Raw genomic sequence first — 18,195 nt, 5'->3', positions numbered from 1 at the left:
CAGCTGGGTCGTCTCCTTCCAGCCGTCCCGCTGCGAAGACCCATCGGCCTCTGCTCTGATGTAAATCAGAGAACCAGGCCTCCCAGACGCTGGGCACACTTTATCAGTAGAGCAAACTTCGCAAACAGAATAGGCATCAGGTTTGTGTGGAAGCATACTACAACTACAGATTTATTAATCATAAATCAGGACAAAAGAAACATGTTGTCTCTCTCTTTGTATTCTCAGTGAGAGAGAGTCAAAAGCAAAAGCAATAACACAACGGACGTTCCTAGCATACTGCTGGAATGTAAACAGACATGTGACATGTAACAATCTCACACATCTGCTCCTTAAGGTGGAATGGAAAATTCCCAACAGTTGGTTGACAGGGCCAGAAATAACCGCCCCCCCCCGGTAAAACTGAGGCACTTGGTTGCTGTTGTTTGTTTGTTTGCCTTTCCCTCAGTGAAATTATGGCTTTCCTTTGTTAGGTGGAGGAATATTGTTTGTGTGAGGGCGGAAATGGCATTGGGCAGGCTCAACACAGTATAGGGGCAAACCTATAAGGGATCTGAGGGGTGGATTGACCACAGCAAAGCCAAGTGTGGGTTTTGGTATCTCCTTGCTTGGAGTCTGCACCCTGGTCTCCCAGCGAGACATCGCTTGCTTGGCTTGCACCACAGCAAACCTCAACACTGGCCAACTCCCATTGTTCTGGTTTGGAGGGGTTCAAACCCAGCAGAACCATTCTGTCCACATGGAGCTTGCGGGATGATGTACTGATCCTGAGGCCCAATGCCATGTCAACCCTTGCCTTACCTGCTGCTGTCAAGAAATATTTGGCCTGATTTTATTTTTATTTTATTTATTTATTTATAAATATTTTTTATTAAATTTTCCAAATAAGCAAAATAAACTACATTCAAACATATATTCCCTCCCTCCCGCCATTCGGCTTAGTAGCTCCATCTGAGTCCCACAGTTCCTTATTTTATATCAAGTTCACATCATAGGATTAATTTCAATCCCGCAAGTATCTTCAAACTTCTACAATTCATATTACCACATTTTTTCGCTCCATAAGACGCACCCTTTTCTCTTAAACAGGAAGGGGAAATGTCTGTGTGTCTTATGGAGCGAATGCATGGTCCCTGGAGCCGAATTGCCCAGTGGCGAAAAGCAGATCTTGCTGGGTTTTGTTAGAAACCGGGAAAGAGGTGTTGAAAAGAAGCCGCTGAGCAGCTGATCCCAAGTCGATCAGCAAGCCAGATAAGGGACACTAGCAATAAAAGAGGCTGCCTGGGAGCGGGGAGGTAAAGACAGTGAACTTGCAAGGAGAGTACTAAAACAAGCAATGAGGAGAGAGATCGGCAAGCCAGAGAAGGGGTGCTAGCAATAAAGGAGGCTGCCTGGGAGGTGGGAGGTAAAAGCACATGGATCCTCAGGATTTTTGCATTGGGTCACCCCAAATTCACCATCAGATCACACAGCATGTCCATGTCTATAGCCTGCACCAAAAAATCACACATCCACTGTTTCGCCGGGCTGCAATGGTGCAAAAAGGTGGTTACAAAGCACGGATTCACATGGATCCTCAGGATTTTTGCACTGGGTCACTCTAAATTCACCATCAGATCACATAGCATGTCCATGGCTATAGCCTGCACCAAAAAAATCACACATCCACTGTTTTGTGGGGTCGCAATGGTGCAAAAACATGGTTACAAAGCACAGATCCACATGGATTCTCAGGATTTTTGCATTGGGCTACCCCAAACTCACCGTCAAATTACATATCATGTCTCTGGCCACAGAATGAACCACAAAAATCATACACCCACTGTTCCGTTCAGAATATTTTTTCCTTGTTTTCCTCCTCTAAAAACTAGGTGTGTCTTATGGTCAGGTGCATTTTATGGAATGAAAAATACTGTGCTTTAATCCATAAATTTACTCCATTCGTTCTGGAACATTGTCTCTCTCTGGTTTCGGATCCCACAGGTCAGCTTTGCCAGTTCAGCATAGTCCATCATCTTCGTTTGCCAATCTTCAATCGTTGGGATCTCCTGTAATTTCCATTTTGAGGCTAATAAAGTCCTCGCCACGGTTGTTGCACCACTGTACAGTCTGGTTATTTTGTTGCTCTCATGGGTCACATCATGCTCTTGCATGGGCAACTAACTACCGGTACCAGTATTATTATTATTATTATTATTATTATTATTATTATTATTATTATTATTATCTACAAAGTGCTTTAACATTCAGATCATGTGTCTGACTATCATCAATCACAATGTAGATATCTTCTATCAGCAGAGAGCTCTTAGATAGAGGGTCAATCTGTTAATTCTTCTCCAAGAAGTGTATACAGTCATACCCCGGGTTACAGCCACTTCAGGCTGTGTGTTTTTGGGTTGCGCTCCATGCCGAACCTGAAAGTTTCAGAACAGGTTACTTCTGCGTTTTGGCACATGCACAGAAGCGTGCAGACATGGGTTGTAAGTACTGAAGGTTGTGAATGTGCCTCCCGCAGGCAACCCAAGCGTCCACTGTACTTCTCATGGACTGGCTGGATGCAGAGCAATGGGGGGGGGGGCACCAGCTGGGGAATCCACAAGGGAAGGAACATTGATCAGTGGCTATGATGCTGAAGTGGATACCTAGGTGCTTCGAGGGATATGAAACCATATTTCCAATCCAGTAAATATGGAATGCGTCTTGTCAGGCATTCAGAGTCCTCCTCTCCCTTCAGGAACTTCACAGATAAGAATAAACGAGCAGTTTATAGTCCTTTTATTGCAGCCGGTGGCACTGTGGGTTAAACCACAGAGCCTAGGGATTGCCGATCAGAAAGTCGGCGGTTCGAATCCCCACGACGGGGTGAGCTCCTGTTGCTCGGTCCAAGCTCCTGCCAACCTAGCAGTTCAAAAGCACGTCAAAGTGCAAGTAGATAAATAGGTACCGCTACAGTGGGAAGGTAAATGACTTTTCCATGTGCTGCTCTGGTTCACCAGAAGCGGCTTTGTCATGCTGGCCACATGACCTGAAAGCTGTATGCCGGCTCCCTCGGCCAATAAAGCGAGATGAGCGCCAGAACTCCAGAGTCAGTCTCGACTGGACCTAATGGTCAGGGGTCCCTTTACCTTTACCTTTATTGCAGCGTCATGTTGCAAGCACAAATAAACTGCTCTCTGGAAGGAGGGCAGTTGACTATTCTTAATTCTCCTTCTGACTTCTGCAGCATTTTACGTGCCGACAGAAAGTTCCTACCTCCCTCTTCCCCCTCCAGCTCTCCATCGGAGAGAAGCTGGTCTGCCATAGAATGCATTCCCCAGGCCTCATCTTCTGACCATTCCCGGACACATGGTGAGGATAATGTACTGTAAAGAACTTGTTGAACAGCAAGGAAAACTCAGAAAATTAGTGTTCCTTGACAAAGATCTTGGTTATCAGAGGTATCTGAAACACACTGATACCATATTTCCAACTAGGTGAATCGTGAATGCATTCCCAGATTAATGTACCCTTCCACAATTTCATCTCTCTTGCATACCATGGCCTCTTGAGGAGTGACACAGGAAGGCAATTGATAATTAAATGTATAATGCCTAGGGGTATTTTGTAATATCCAGAGGAATATAAGACGCACCAAAACACATTGCCTCTTCATTTCCTTTCAGGTTGGGATACAAGGAGCATCGACCTTGACCTTCTCAGAGCTATGAAGACCATATACATTTTCAATGTTGTGCTTGCTCTGCTACTCATTCCCAATCCAGGTAAGCAATTACTTGAGTCCTAAATGGGACAGGAATGAGTAATGCCACTGTGTGGGGCCAATGCTTATCTTCTTCTTCTTCTTCTTCTTCTTCTTCTTCTTCTTCTTCTTCTTCTTCTTCTTCTTCTTCTTCTTCTTTTCATTTCCACATTCTACGTACATTTCCAATTCCTGTATATGGTATCTACTTGCACTTGCAAACTGCTAGGTTGACAGGACCTGGGACAGAGCAACAGGAACTGACCGCACTGCGGGGATTCGAACTGCCAACCTTACAATCAGCAAGTTCAAGAGGCTCAGTGGTTAAGACCACAGCGCCACACATATCTTTCCCAACTAAACACCTGGCACTCTGAAAAGGCTTTGCCAGGGGAGAAAGGTGAACAGCTGAAATGTTCTTTTCACACTGGGTCTGCTTGGACTTACTTGGTGTGAAAAAAGCTTTAAACTCTCATCCTTCCTTTTTGGGCAACGGCCGATCTTCTTGCAGCTCTGGGACTGGTAGGGATGCACTTACATTATGTCACAGGATAAACTGACTTCCTGTGACATCTCACAACAGCATCCTCACCTTGCCCTTTACAATTGAAATCATGCAGGTTAAAGGCCCATGTCATGCAATTTTCAACAAGGGCAGAGGCCTGAGTACACTGGGCACCAGCGATGGGTTTGTGTGGAGATTATGGTAGCTTAAAGTTGGGTTTATGTACAGCAAGAAGGGAGTTAAGAAAGAGTCTGCTGTATTCCTTTTTTGATGTGTTCTTCTGTTCTTCTTCTTGCACCTATCTCTCCTATTTCTTCTTGTTAAAATGGATGTTTGTTTGTTAGTATGTTTGTGTGTTTTAAAAACACATCCACCAGAGTTTCTCTCCATTCTCTTACATATTTTTTGGTGATATTTTTATTTATTAGATTTTATCTTATGTACCATTCTACTTGAATTCTCTTGTAAGTGGAGAGGTAGCTAACGGTCATTTGCTGCTCTGTTACTACAGGTTTCACTGATGTGTCAGATAAAGAATCTTGCATGTATGGTGATGTGCCAGGGTACTGTATATTGGATGAATGTATTCGTGGCTATTCAAAAATCGGAAGTTGTGGTAAAGACATTCTTTGCTGTCACAAGGGTAAGAATAACGACCATATAACCAGATCTGATTTCTGGCCCAGTTTGTAATTTAGACTGTGTCTGATTCCAGAGCTACCCAGCTCAACCTAGATCCATGAAATGAAAAGCTTTGGAAATCCTTTTGACTTATATTAGGAAATCAGGGTGCTGATTAATGCCAGTTCGAGAGAGGGGATATTGCCTCCCTGCTTGAAAGAAGCAGTGGTAAGTTAAGAACCCTCTTGAGATTCAAAAATTCTAAGTAATTACGGGCCAGCTGCCAATCTCTCCTTATTGGGAAAGGTTCCTGAGTGGGTGATCAGAGACTAGACGTTCTCAGAGAATACTGATTTTCTAGATCCATTTCATTTGCGCTCGACACCTGGTTTTGGCACAGAAACTCCCTGAATAATGACCTCTGTCAGGAGAGAGACAGGGGAAATGTGTCCTTTTTAATGCTCCTCAATAGAAATACATTATTGTCACTGTACCTCTTGTTTACAGTGAGATTATACTGAGCAAGGTATGCTTCTGAAGGGACTGTCTGAGTTGGGGGTGGGTGGCACTGCTTTGCGGTGGTTCTGGTCCAACTTGGATAGTTGTTTCCAAAGGGTGATGCTTGGGGAGTATTAGTCAGTGGGTGTTGGGTGTCAAGAGCTGAGGTGGCCTCAGAGTACACAAGTGGTGGGTGAGGGAGCCCAGCCAGCCAGTCTGCCAGCCCTTGGTGTTGGGAACGAGCAGACAAGTGGGAGGGTGGGCAGGCTGGCAGGTGCCACACTGGCCTTCCTTGTCATTGCCTTGCTTGTCATTGCCTGGTAGCTAAGTGGCTGGTGCCGAAGGGGAACCTTTCTGCCACACAGGCCTGGTGGCACCCACTGCTACCACCCAAGGTGAGTAAGGTACTGACCTCACATTCACCATTAGCCAGTCTCCATTGGGAAATTAGGGCTGGGGGCATCCTCTTCCCAGGACCCAATGGGGTGGCGTGATGAGGCACCTCTCTTTGGGGTGGGCAGGAGACCAAGGGAGGTGGCAGCAGATGCACTGAGTAGTCCCAAAGAGAGAAGAGAGGAAGCTGACCTATATAGCCTGAAATGCCTTTAAATGACACAGGACTGCAATACCTCAAATACTGCCTCTCCCCATATGAACCAACCCAAAACCTGCCTCCATCCTGTGTGGTCCTTCTTTGTCTGTCTTCTCTACAAGAGGGTGGTAACACGAGAACTGGTCTTTTCTGTGATCTTCAGATGAAGAATGGTATATATAAGTAGCAAATAAATAACTTTAATTTAATTTAATTGGCTATTCAAACCTAAGTCGAGTTTCATACTAACAGCAAGAAATAAAACTCACTCCTCCCTTGCAGAGTACGCATTTGCCTCTAAGATCGATACCACTCCTGTCCAGCTCTAAGTTTTCACAAAGGTCAATAAAATGTTTGTCTTTGCATAGTGTCATTTTGAAGGATTAAGAATGGAAAATGCAGAACATGAAAGAAAGTGAGATGGATAGAACCGTAAATCCTTGCTCAAGGCAGAGGTTACAAACATGGTTCCTTCTCTACCTCTACTGGTACCCGGGAAATCTTTGAAGACCACACTCTCTGCCCCTTCATGAAGAGTAGACTTTCCACCTGGAGGTTAAAGTGAGGAAGAAGTGGATTGAGCTATGAAAATTACAAATACTCATTTGTCAGAAAACATTTGCTAAACTAATGTAGAAGTAGAACTATTGGTTTAGGGTGTTATATTCTGATGGCATTTCACTTGCTTTCTCTCTCTGTGTGTGTATACAGCTGACGATTTTGTAAGAAATAAAAGGCAATGTAAGGCGATGAGAGGGTCTTGTTGGAAAGACCAATGCATTCCAGGATATGCCTTTTTAGGAAAATGTGCAAAGAATGTTGCATGCTGCTATAGTAGGTAAGTATAAAGCTCCTAGACATTGTGGGGGTTGGAACTGATGACCTTTGGGGTTCTTTCCAGCTGTACGATTTTTGACTCTATGAAAAATACTTGACATTTAAAGTATTGATTCACTTGCAAGTGAATTGAAGATGCTGTGTTTTAAATAATATTGGTGGCGGCTTGCACACACACATTACATGTGTCCCAGATATTGTCAAGGCAAACACTTCCTGCAGGTGGTTTTTCTTGTGCATGTTTTTGTGAATAATAATAGCAATAGCAATACTTTAATTTATTGATATAACACCACAAATCAGCAACAGATGGAGTAGTATACTTGTTCAAGGGCCAGAGGTTAAATTTGACTACTTTGTCTTATTTTGTTTCTTTTTATTCCTTTCTCTCACAGATTTGGCTGAAGGAGTTATCTACATTCGCTCTTACACTCCAGCCCATTTGCATGCAGAATAAATTGCACCTGTCTGCTGCGAAATATCTCTGTGTGCTTCTTCCCTTTCTGCTCATTTGACTTATTTCTCTTATAAGCCCCGTCCCGTCCCCAATAAGCATGGGCGCCTTTGCGTGGCAGAGCTGTGGCCCATAAATTGCAACAGAATCTTCTCTGTGTGATGCCAGATTTACATATAAGCTAAACAAGCTATAGCTTTGTTGTTGTTGTTGTTTAGTCGTTTAGTCGTGTCCGACTCTTCGTGACCCCATGGACCAGAGCACGCCAGGCACTCCTGTCTTGCACTGCCTCCCGCAGTTTGGTCAAACTCATGTTCGTAGTTTCGAGAACACTGTCCAACCGTTAGGACCCCACTTTCTTGGGGGGGCCCCCCAAAAAATTGAAGGGAATAAAACTGGATGAACATTTCCAAAATATAACATAAAAACAAATTACATAAAACCTACATACAGCAACAATGTTTTGTGTTGTGTAGGCTCCATATTAGGTCCATAAATTACCATATACTGTAACATATATTCAACACAAAAGACAGTGACAATTTGTTGTGACGGTGCTACCTACCCTCCTCAGCTCTAATGCAATTTCCAATGTCCAACCACCAAGACCAAAAGTTGTGATGAATTGCTACGAGGTAGATAAAAAGAACCTCTTGGCTAGCCCAAGTGGAATAAAAGTACTACCAGGCCCCCTGGCCAACCAAGGCAACCAACCAAAGTCCATAGCAAGGTCAAAGCTAGCCTAAATGGTGGGCGGGCGGGTGAACTGATGCAGCTGGAGCGCGGCGAGAAAGAGACCGGGTTCTCGCCCTTCTGCTGCTTAAAGGAAGCAGGACACGCCCCCAGCCGGCCGGATTGATCGGCCCCTGAATGATGCGGGCAGGAACCCCCCAATTGCTTAGGGGCTGATCTCTCAGCCCCTGCGCACGTTTATAGGTCATGCCGCCCACAACTCCACCTCCAACCATAACTGCCAAGTTATCCCTTTTTAAAAGGGATTTTCCCTTATGCTGAATAGGCTTCCTCGCGAGAAAAGGGAAAACTTGGCAGCTATGCCTCCGACGCAGGTGCAGAAGTAGTTTTGTGTGGCAATGTCCTTCCCTCCCAGTGAGAATAAGGACATTACAAACAGAAAAACAATAAAAGTAATTAGTCTTTCTATCTAAATACGAGCACATACACCAGAGTTTCAGAGAAAGAAGTGAAAACACAAAGCATTGTGGGTCCACGGACCCCTCCCTCTCACAGCCTCATGCTGACAGGGTCTTTGGCAAGCTGCTGTTGGCAAAATGCAAAGTTCCAACACCAGAGGAACTATTCTTATCCACTTTAGTCCCGTGGGGTTCCGTGATAAAACCAATGAAATGACTGTATCAATTAAGGCCTGCCAATGACTTTTAGGTGTGAGCATAACTCACAACTATCCCTCGTTAGGGCAGTAAGTGGCGTTTGCAATGTCTTTGGGTAACTCCTCATTTCTTCTCAGGCTAATTGATATACAGCAGACACTCAGGTGAAAAGGGTCTCCTGATCTTCTTTATTCATTCCATTTTATCTGCTGCCAACGGGACGCCAAGCTCACTTATTAGAGATGTGAATGCCTCCATAAGCGCGGGGAGAATGAGACTGGGTTCCCGCCCTTCTGCTGCTTAAAGGAAGTAGGACACGCACCCCCGGTTGACCGGATTGGTCGGCCCCGAATGATGCAGGCGAGAATCCCCCAATCGTGTAGGGGCTGAGCTTTCAGCAGCACCTGAGCACGTGTTCGGGTCATGACGCCCACAACTTCACCTCTGACGCAGGCGCGGAAGTGGTATTGATGTTGTTCTTTTGCCATTCCCTCACTGAAATTATGGCTTTCCTTTGTTAGGTGGAAGAACATGGATTGTGTGAGAGCGGAAATGGCATTGGGTAGGATCAACATAGTGTGTGTGGGGGGGGGGCATAAGGGCTCTGAAGGGTTGATTGAACACAGGAAACCCAAGCGAGGGTTTGGTATCTGCTTGCTTGGAGTCTGCACCCTGGTCTCCCAGTGAGACCTCGCTTGCTTGGCTTCCACCACAGCAAACTTCAACACTGGCCGACTCCCATTGTTCTGGTTTGGAGGGGTTCAAACCCATCAGAAACATTCCATCAACATGGAGCTTGTGCAATGACATACTGATAATGGAACTCAATGCCATGCCAACCCTTGCCCTGCCTGCTGCTGTCAAGAAATATTTGGCTTGATTTTAATCCCATCACCATTGTACAGTCTGGTTATTTTGCTGCTCTCATGGGTCACATCATGCTAACTATCTCTATGAGGAACGTTATTTTTCTTTTTTTCTATTGAGAACATTATAAGGTATTAGAAAAGATTGGATGGAGGATGGGATCACCTGTTACTTAAATGATGCTGTGAAGCATATCAGCTGCATCAACTCACTCCATTTGCTATCAAAATATATGCAATGCTTGCAAACAGAACATGATGACAAAGACTCTTTCTTGGAAGTAAGGGGGAAATCTTTCCTGATGTAAAGAATTATTCCCCTCCACACAAACACCAAAAGTTATATCTGGTAAAAGGATGGTGGGACCAAGATCGGGACAAGAGGCTCAACACTGCATGGCAATTACGACATTGCCCCAAGAAATGCCCAGACCCACTGCCCAAACTAGTAAGTCTGAGATATAGTCTGCTCACTCATGGGATGCCTGTGCCTTGCAGGGATGTTGGCCTCGCCAGCACACACTCCCTTTGCATGGTAGGATCTATTTCCGTTTATGGATGATGGAAGTTGTATTGTGTTTCCTTTGACAAAGTAAATCGACTAACAAGATTAATATAGTAAAGAATAATAATGGTGTGTGTGTGTGTGTGTGTGTGTGTGTGTGTGTGTGTGGAATTGCTTCTTGGTCCTGTGATACAAGGCCTAGTTCATCTCTTGGTGATCCCACCCCACCATGGGCATGCTCCCTGCCATAAACGCCATTATTATTGTTATTCCTGATCACTCTTATCTACATGGTGATTTAATATTCAGATAATATGTCTGACTATCATCGATCACAATGTAAATATCTTCTATCAGCAGAGAGCTCTTAGATAGAATCAATCTGTTCATTCCTCTCTCAGAAGTGTATACAGTCATACCTCGGGTTACAGCCCCTTCAGGTTGCATCTTTTTAGGTTGTGCTCCAGGCTGACCCGAAATATCTGGATCAGGTTACTCCCGGGTTTCACCGCACGCGCATGCACACAACTGCTAAATTGCGGCATGCGCAGAAGCGCTGAATCATGACCCGCACATGTGCAGACACACAGACTCGGGTTGCGAACGCTGTGGGTTGTGAATGTGCCTCCCGCATTGATTACTTTCACAACCCGATCTACTGTACTTCTCATGGACTGGCTAGATGCAGAGGAATAGGGGGGGGGGCACCGGCTGGGGAACCCACAAGGTAAGGAACATTGAACAGTGGCTATGAGGCTGAAGTGGATCCCTAGGAGCTTCAAGGGATATGAAACCATATTTCCATACGAGTAAATGTAGAATGCATCTTGCCAGCCGTGTAGCGTCCTCCTCTCCCTTCGGTAAATTCACGGATAAGAAAAAACGAGCAATTGATATATTTATAGTCCTCTTATTGCAGCCTCATGTTGAAAGCACAAATACACTGCTCTCTGCAAGGAGGGCAGTTGGCTATTCTAAATCCTCCTTTTGACTTCTGCAGCATTTTAGGTGCCAACAGAAAGCTTTTACATCCCTCTGAATCCTTTGCTTTCTGAATCCTTTGGACTTCCAAGTCCGTGGAGGGGGGGGGGTGTTTCCCCAAACTCTCAAGTGATGTCTCAACTGGATGCCCCCCTCCCTTCTGGTTCTCTTGTCATTATCTCGTAACTGGGTAACTCCTCCCTAAGCTGTTCCGCTTCTCTCTCTCTCTCCGTTTCTGAAACATGCTGTGGACAAGAGGGTGATTCTTCCCTCTCCAGTTCTCTATCAGAGAGAACCTGGTCTGCCATAGAATGCATTCCCCAGGCCTCATCTTCTGACCATTCCCGGACACATAGTGAGGATAATGTACTGTAAAGAACTTCTTGAACAGCAAGGAAAACTCAGAAAATCAGTGTTCCTTGACAAAGATCTTGGTTATTAGTGGTATATGGAACACACTGAAACCATATATCCAACCAGGTGAATCGTGAATGCATTCCCAGATTAATGTACCCTTCCACAATTTCATCTCTCTTGCATACCATGGCCTCTTGAGGATTGACACAGGAAGGCAATTGATAATTAAATATATAATGCCTAGGGAGATTTTGTAATACCCAGAGGAGTACAAGACACACCAAAACACATTGCCTCTTCATTTCCTTTCAGGTTGGAATACAAGGAGCATCTACCTTGACCTTCTCAGAGCTATGAAGTCCATATGCATTTTCAATGTTGTGCTTGCTCTGCTACTCATTCCCAATCCAGGTAAGGAATTACTTGAGTCCTAAATGGGACAGAAAAGAGTAATGCCACTGTGCGGGGCTAATGCTTATCTTCTTCTTCTTCTTCTTCTTCTTCTTCTTCTTCTTCTTCTTCTTCTTCTTCTTCTTTCATTTCCACGTTCTATGTACATTTCCAATTCCCATACACGGTATCAACTTGCACTTGTGAATTTCTAGGTTGACAGGACCTGGGACAGAGCATCAGGAACTCACCTCACTGCGGGGATTCGAACAGCCTACCTTACAATCAGCAAGTCCAAGAGGCTCAGTGGTTAAGACCACAGCGCCACACATGTCTTTCCCAACTAAACACCTGGCACTCTTTGAAAAGGCTTTGCCAGGGGAGAAAGGTGAACAGCTGAAATGTTTTTTCCACACTGGGTCTGCTTGGACTTACTTGGTGTGAAAAAAGCTTTAAACTCTCAGCCTTACTTTTTGGGCAATGCCTGATCATCATGCAGCTCTGGGACTGGTAGGGATGCTCTTTCATTATGTCACAGGATAAACTGACTTCCTGTGACCTCTCACAACAGCATCCTCACCTTGTGATTTAAAATTGAAATCATGCAGGTTAAATGCACATGTCATGCAATTTTCAACAAGGGCAGAGGCCTGAGTACCCTGGGCACCAGTTATGGGTTTGTGTGGGGATTATGGTAGCTTAAAGTTGGGTTTATGTACAGCAAGAAGGGAGTTAAGAAAGAGTGTGCCATACTCCTTTTTTGATGTGGTCTTCTGTGTTGCACCCATCTCTCCTATTTCTTCTTGTAAAAACAGGTGTTTGTTTGTATGTTTGTTTGTTTATGTGCTTGTATGTTTGTATATTTTTATTTATTAGATTTATCTTACCTACCATTCTACTTGAATTCTCTTGTAAGTGGAGAGGTAGCTAAAGGTCATTTGCTGCTCTGTTACTACAGGTTTCACTGATGTGTCAGATAAAGAATCGTGCATGTATGGTGATGTGCCAGGGTACTGTGTGTTGGAGGAATGTCTTTATGGCTATACTAAAATCGGAAGTTGTGGTAAAGACATTCATTGCTGTCACTACGGTAAGAATAAAGACCATATAACCAGATCTGATATCTGGCCCAGTTTGTAATTTAGACTGTGTCTGATTCCACAGCTACCCAGCTCAACCTAGATCCATGAAATGAAAAGCTTTGGAAATCCTATTAACTTATATTAGGAAATCAGGGTGCTGATGAATGCCAATTTGAGAGAGGGGATATTGCCTCCCTGCTTGAAAGAGGCAGTGGTAAGTTAAGAACCCTCTCGAGATGCAAAAGTTCTAAGTAATTACTGGCCAGCTGCCAATCTCTCCTTATTGGGCAAGGTTCCTGAGTGGGTGATCAGAGACCAGACATTCTCGGAGAAAACTGATTTTCTAGGTCAATTTCAATTGCGCTCGAGACCTGGTTTTGGCACAGAAACTCCCTGAATAATGACCTCTGTCAGGAGAGAGACAGAAGAAATGTTTCCTTGTTAATGCTCCTCAACCTCTCAGGGTCTTAGAAATAGAAATAGAAATACTTTATTGTCACTGTACCTCTTGTTTACAGTGAGATTATACTGAGCATGGTATGCTGCTGAAGGAAAAGTCTGAGTTGTGTGTGGGTGGCACTGCTTTGCGGTGGTTCTGGTCCAACTTGGATAGTTGTTTCCAAAGGGTGATGCTTGGGGAGTACTAGACAGCGGGGGCTGGGTGTGAAGAGCTGAGGTGGCCTCGGAGTACACAAGTGGTGGGTGAGAGAGCCCAGCCAGCCAGTCTGCCAGCCCTTGGTGTTGGGAATGAGCAGACAAGTGGGAGGCTGGGCAGGCTGGCAGGTGCCACACTGGCCTTCCTTGTCATTGCCTTGCTTGTCATTGCCTGGTAGCTAAGTGGCTGGTGCCAAAGGGGAACCTTTCTGCCACACAGGCTTGGGTGGCACCCGCTGCTACCACCCAAGTCTTCTTTTTAGGACTGATTTGTATCATAGACCATCCTTCGACGGATATTTATCATGGCAGCGCAGAATCTGGTGACTGAATATGTCACTTCTGGGCTTTCGTCCTGTAGTAATAGGGAAATGTTCTGTTGTTCTGAACGCCAAGCGAACTTATATAGGATGGGCTGGATAATCCTGGCTCGAACGACTTGCAATAAAGAAGGGCATGTTCCGTTGTTTCCTGCTGCCCAGAGCCACATGGGCTTTTCCTCTCCTTGTAAGGTATCTTCCTATAGCGGCCTTCCTGAATTGCTAAGGGAGAGCCTAACAGTGGCCAAGGTAAAAGCCCTTTGCTGTTTTGGTATTTCAAGATTAGCTATGTATGGCATTTGGGCAGTCAAGTATCTTCTAGTTTCACTAATTAGGAATCTTGGGGATCTGGCTAGATCTACCTGTCGTTCTGAATCTATGACTCCCTGTTTAATGTTGTTTTTTGCTTCTTCATACCCCATGGCAAGTAAGATCGGTGGATTAAAACCTAAAGTTGTGGTTATATTTTCCACTACTCCTTTCCATGTTGTTTGGAAATCGTCTTTAATGGTCAAGAGTGGCAAGCAAAAACTCTGGCCTTGATTCTTTTGAATCCAGTTTCAAGGCTTATGGTGGCATTAGAAACATATTTAGGATATCTACATGGTGCCTGCTGGACCTCTACTGGTACCTAGGAAGTCTTTGAAGACCACACTCTCTTCCCTTCATGAAGAGTAGACTTTCCATCTGGAGGTTAAAGTGAAGAAGAACTGGATTGAGCTATGAAAATTACAAATACTCATCTGTCAGAAAACATTTGCTAAACTAACGTAGAAGTAGAACTATTGGTTTAGAACTATTGGTTTAGGGTGTTATATTCTGAAGGCATTTCACTTGCTTTCTCTCTGTGTGTGTATACAGCTAAAGATCCTGTAAGAAATGAAAGGCAATGTAACGTGATCGGAAGGTCTTGTTGGAAAGATAAATGCCCTCGAAAATCTAGGTTTAAAGGAAAATGTGCAAAGAATGCTGCATGCTGCGAAATTAGGTAAGTATAAAGCTCCTAGACATTGTGGGGGTTGGAACTGATGACCTTTGGGGTTCTTTCCAGCTCTACAATTTTTGACTCTATGAAAAATACTTGGCATTTAAAGTATTGATTCACTTGCAAGTTAATTGAAGATGGTGTGTTTGAAATAATATTGGTGGCGGCTTGCACACACATTACATGTGCCCCAGATATTGTCAAGGCAAACAGTTCTTGCAGGTGGTTTTTCTTGTGCATGTTGTTGTGAATAATAATAGCAATAGCAAGACTTTAATTTATTGATATAACACCACAAATCAGCAACAGATGGAGTAGTACGCTTGTTCAAGGGCCAGAGGTTAAATTTGACTACTTTGTCTTATTTTGTTTCTTTTTATTCCTTTTCTCTCACAGAGCTGGCTGAAGGAGTTATCTACATTCGCTCTTACACTCCAGCCCATTTGCATGCAGAATAAATTGCACCTGTCTGCAGTGAAATATCTCTGTGTGTTTCTTCCCTTTCTGCTCATTTGACTTATTTCTCTTATAAGCCCCGTCCCGTCCCCAATAAGCATGGGGTCCCTTTGCCTGGCGGCGCTGTGGCCTATAAATTGCAACAAAATCTTCTCTGTGTGATGCCATATTTACCTATAAGCTAAACAAGCTATAGCTTAGGACCCCACTTTCTTGCCCCCCCCCCCAAAAAAAAGAAGGAAAAAAACTGGGTGTACATTTCCAAAATATAACATAAAAACAAATTACATAAAACCTACATACAGCAACAGTGTTTTGTGTTGTGTAGGCTCCATATTAGGTCCATCAATTACCATATAGTGTAACATATATTCAACACAAAAGACAGCGACAATTTGTTGTTGACAAAGGACAGCAGGACATAGGGCCCCATTACCTTCAGTAGACTATGGCCTCATGAAACTTAAATCCAGCCCTGTGCATGAGCCTCTGCAGTAGAGGGGAAGGCAGAACCTTTGTAAGGCTGCTTCCCCTGGAGCTCACAGCCATTTTGCTTTGAGAACTTCCCTCTCGCCCACCCTTGGGTTAGAGCCTTTACTGAGCAATTCTGGCTTCTTGGTTGACAAGGCCAGAAATGATTTTTTTTCTCTAAAACGGAGAAACTTGGTTGTTGTTGTTGTTGTGTGGCAATGTCCCTCCTTCCCAGTGAGAATAAGTCACAAGACACACGTGATAAATTTAAATGGGCGAAAAGGACACAACTTTATTGGTTACAGATGTTGAGCAGTATTGGTTTACGCATTGGACCCTAACCGTCTATGTCCAGCTCCAACCCCTGTTTTGGACTTCCGGGAAGAGTTATCCACCAGTAAGGAGCCCCAGTGATGTACCTCAACCAAAACTCCTCATGTGATCACCATTAGGGGTGTGCCTTATGGCCCTGACCTCCCCAGCCTTCAGACCAAGCTCTGCCCCCGGATTTCTTTAATGGAATACTCCCCCATTTGCAGGGTTGGTGATGGTGCTACCTACCCTCCTCAGCTCTAATGCAATTTCCTATGCCTAACCACCAGAACCAAAAGTTGTGATGAATTGCTACGAGGTAGATGAAAAAAAAAACCCTTGGCTAGCCCAAGTGGACAAAAGTCCTACCAGGCCCCCTGGCCAACCAAGGCAACCAACCAAAGTCCATAGCAAGGTCAAAGCTAGCCTAAAGGGTGGGTGGGTGAACTGATGCAGCTGGAGCACGGGGAGAAAGAGACCGGGTTCCCACCCTTCTGCTGCTTAACGGAAGCTGGACATGCCCCCCCGGCTGGAATTTTCGACCCCGAAATGATGTGGGCGGGAACCCCCCAATCACGTAGGGGCTGAGCTCTCAGTCCCTGCACACATGTACGGGTCGTGACGCCCACAACTCCACCTCCGATGCAGGCACGGAAGTGGTTTTGTGTGGCAATGTCCCTCCCTTCCAGTGAGAATAAGACACAAGACACAAGTGATAAATTTAAATGAGCGAAAAGGATGTTGAGCGGTATTGCCTTAGACATTGGACCCTAACCGTTTATGTCCGACACTAACCCGTTTGTCCGACACCAACCCGACACAATTAGGGGCGTGCCTTACGGCCCTGACCTCCCCATGCTTCGGACCTAGCTCTGCCTCCAGATTCCTTTAACGGAATACTCCTCCATTTGCAGGACAGGTGATGGTGCTACCTACCCTCCTCAGCTCTAATGCATGGTGGTGGTGGCAGCACCGATTCTAAATGAGTGGGCAGAAAAATCGCTGGGTTTGAAGCCGCATAAGGCAATAGCCTTGCGCATTACATGCGTGAATTGGTGGCGTGTGAGCCTGGAACCATCCTGTTGAATTAGCAGTGGGCCCGAGCCAGCTGGCCTCAGGTAGAGGAATCACTTAGTGTCCTTTCCTGGGCAAGGACCCCTACGACCAGTTGCCAAAAGGCGAATAGTGGCGCCTTTCCCTTTTGGTCTGTCATGGAGTGGTGAACATGCACCAGAACTTGAGAACTGGACAATGTTACATCCTGAAGCATTATACCCAGGGTATTATTTCAGGGTGGTCTTCACATATCACCTCACCAACCCTGAGCGCCCCAAGGTAGGCTATAGAATAGGCTGCGGAAAAGAGTCGCGCCTCAAATTTGGTCTAACAAATGCTCCCCAGCTGTCTATGGATATGACATAACAAATCAAATGTTATGGGCCTCCTATGATCACTGGTCGGCGGCTGTAGCCTGTGCCAGCCCTCCAGAGCTCTATGCACTAAGAAATCTGCATAGGGATCGATGGAATAAACCGCTTTGCAGAAAAAGGAAATAGCTGCAATATGCATATTGAGTGTCTTAGCAGCGCAACCCAACTCTCTTAAATGTACTAAATATTGTAAAAACCTTGTGCTTAGTGGGAGGCACCTCCGAGGGAGGCACGGAACATGTGGGACTAAATTGTGTAAAGTCCGCCCACACTCGTTTATAAGAGCCAAGCGTGGAGGGGGCCACTGACGCCAATACTCCCTTTAGGACTCTCGCTCCCAAGGCTCCATAGGTGTTCCGGTGCTAACAAGCGGAAGCGGTCCATCTGGAAACGAGATAAAGCATCCACAATATCATTATTAATCCCCAGTACAAATTTTGCTGAGAAAGGGATGTTTAACTCCAAGCAAAGCAGCACAAAAGAGCGGAGCAGGGCAGACACCCTCGGGGAGTGTGAAGATTGCCTTGATAGAACACTGACCACCACTTGGTTGTCCATCCGGAAGCAGACCCGGTGGTTCCTTAAGTCTTCGGCCCACAAGTGTACCGCCACTACTATTCGGAAGAATTCTAAGAAAGTTAAATGGCGTGTGATGGCTGTGTCCTTCCAGCTGAGAGGCCAATATTGAGCACACCATTTTCCTCTGAAGTACACACCAAAAAACCACTTCCGCATTTTACGGAGGTGGTGTTGTGGGCGTGGCCCGTCTCGACCCTTGCGAGGGGGCT

Source organism: Zootoca vivipara, chromosome 3 (genome assembly GCF_965207765.1).
Source record: "Zootoca vivipara chromosome 3, rZooViv2.hap1.1, whole genome shotgun sequence".
Taxonomy (NCBI): Eukaryota; Metazoa; Chordata; class Lepidosauria; order Squamata; family Lacertidae; genus Zootoca; species Zootoca vivipara.
The sequence above is the reverse complement of the archived record's forward strand: the minus strand, read 5'-3'. Positions refer to the sequence as shown.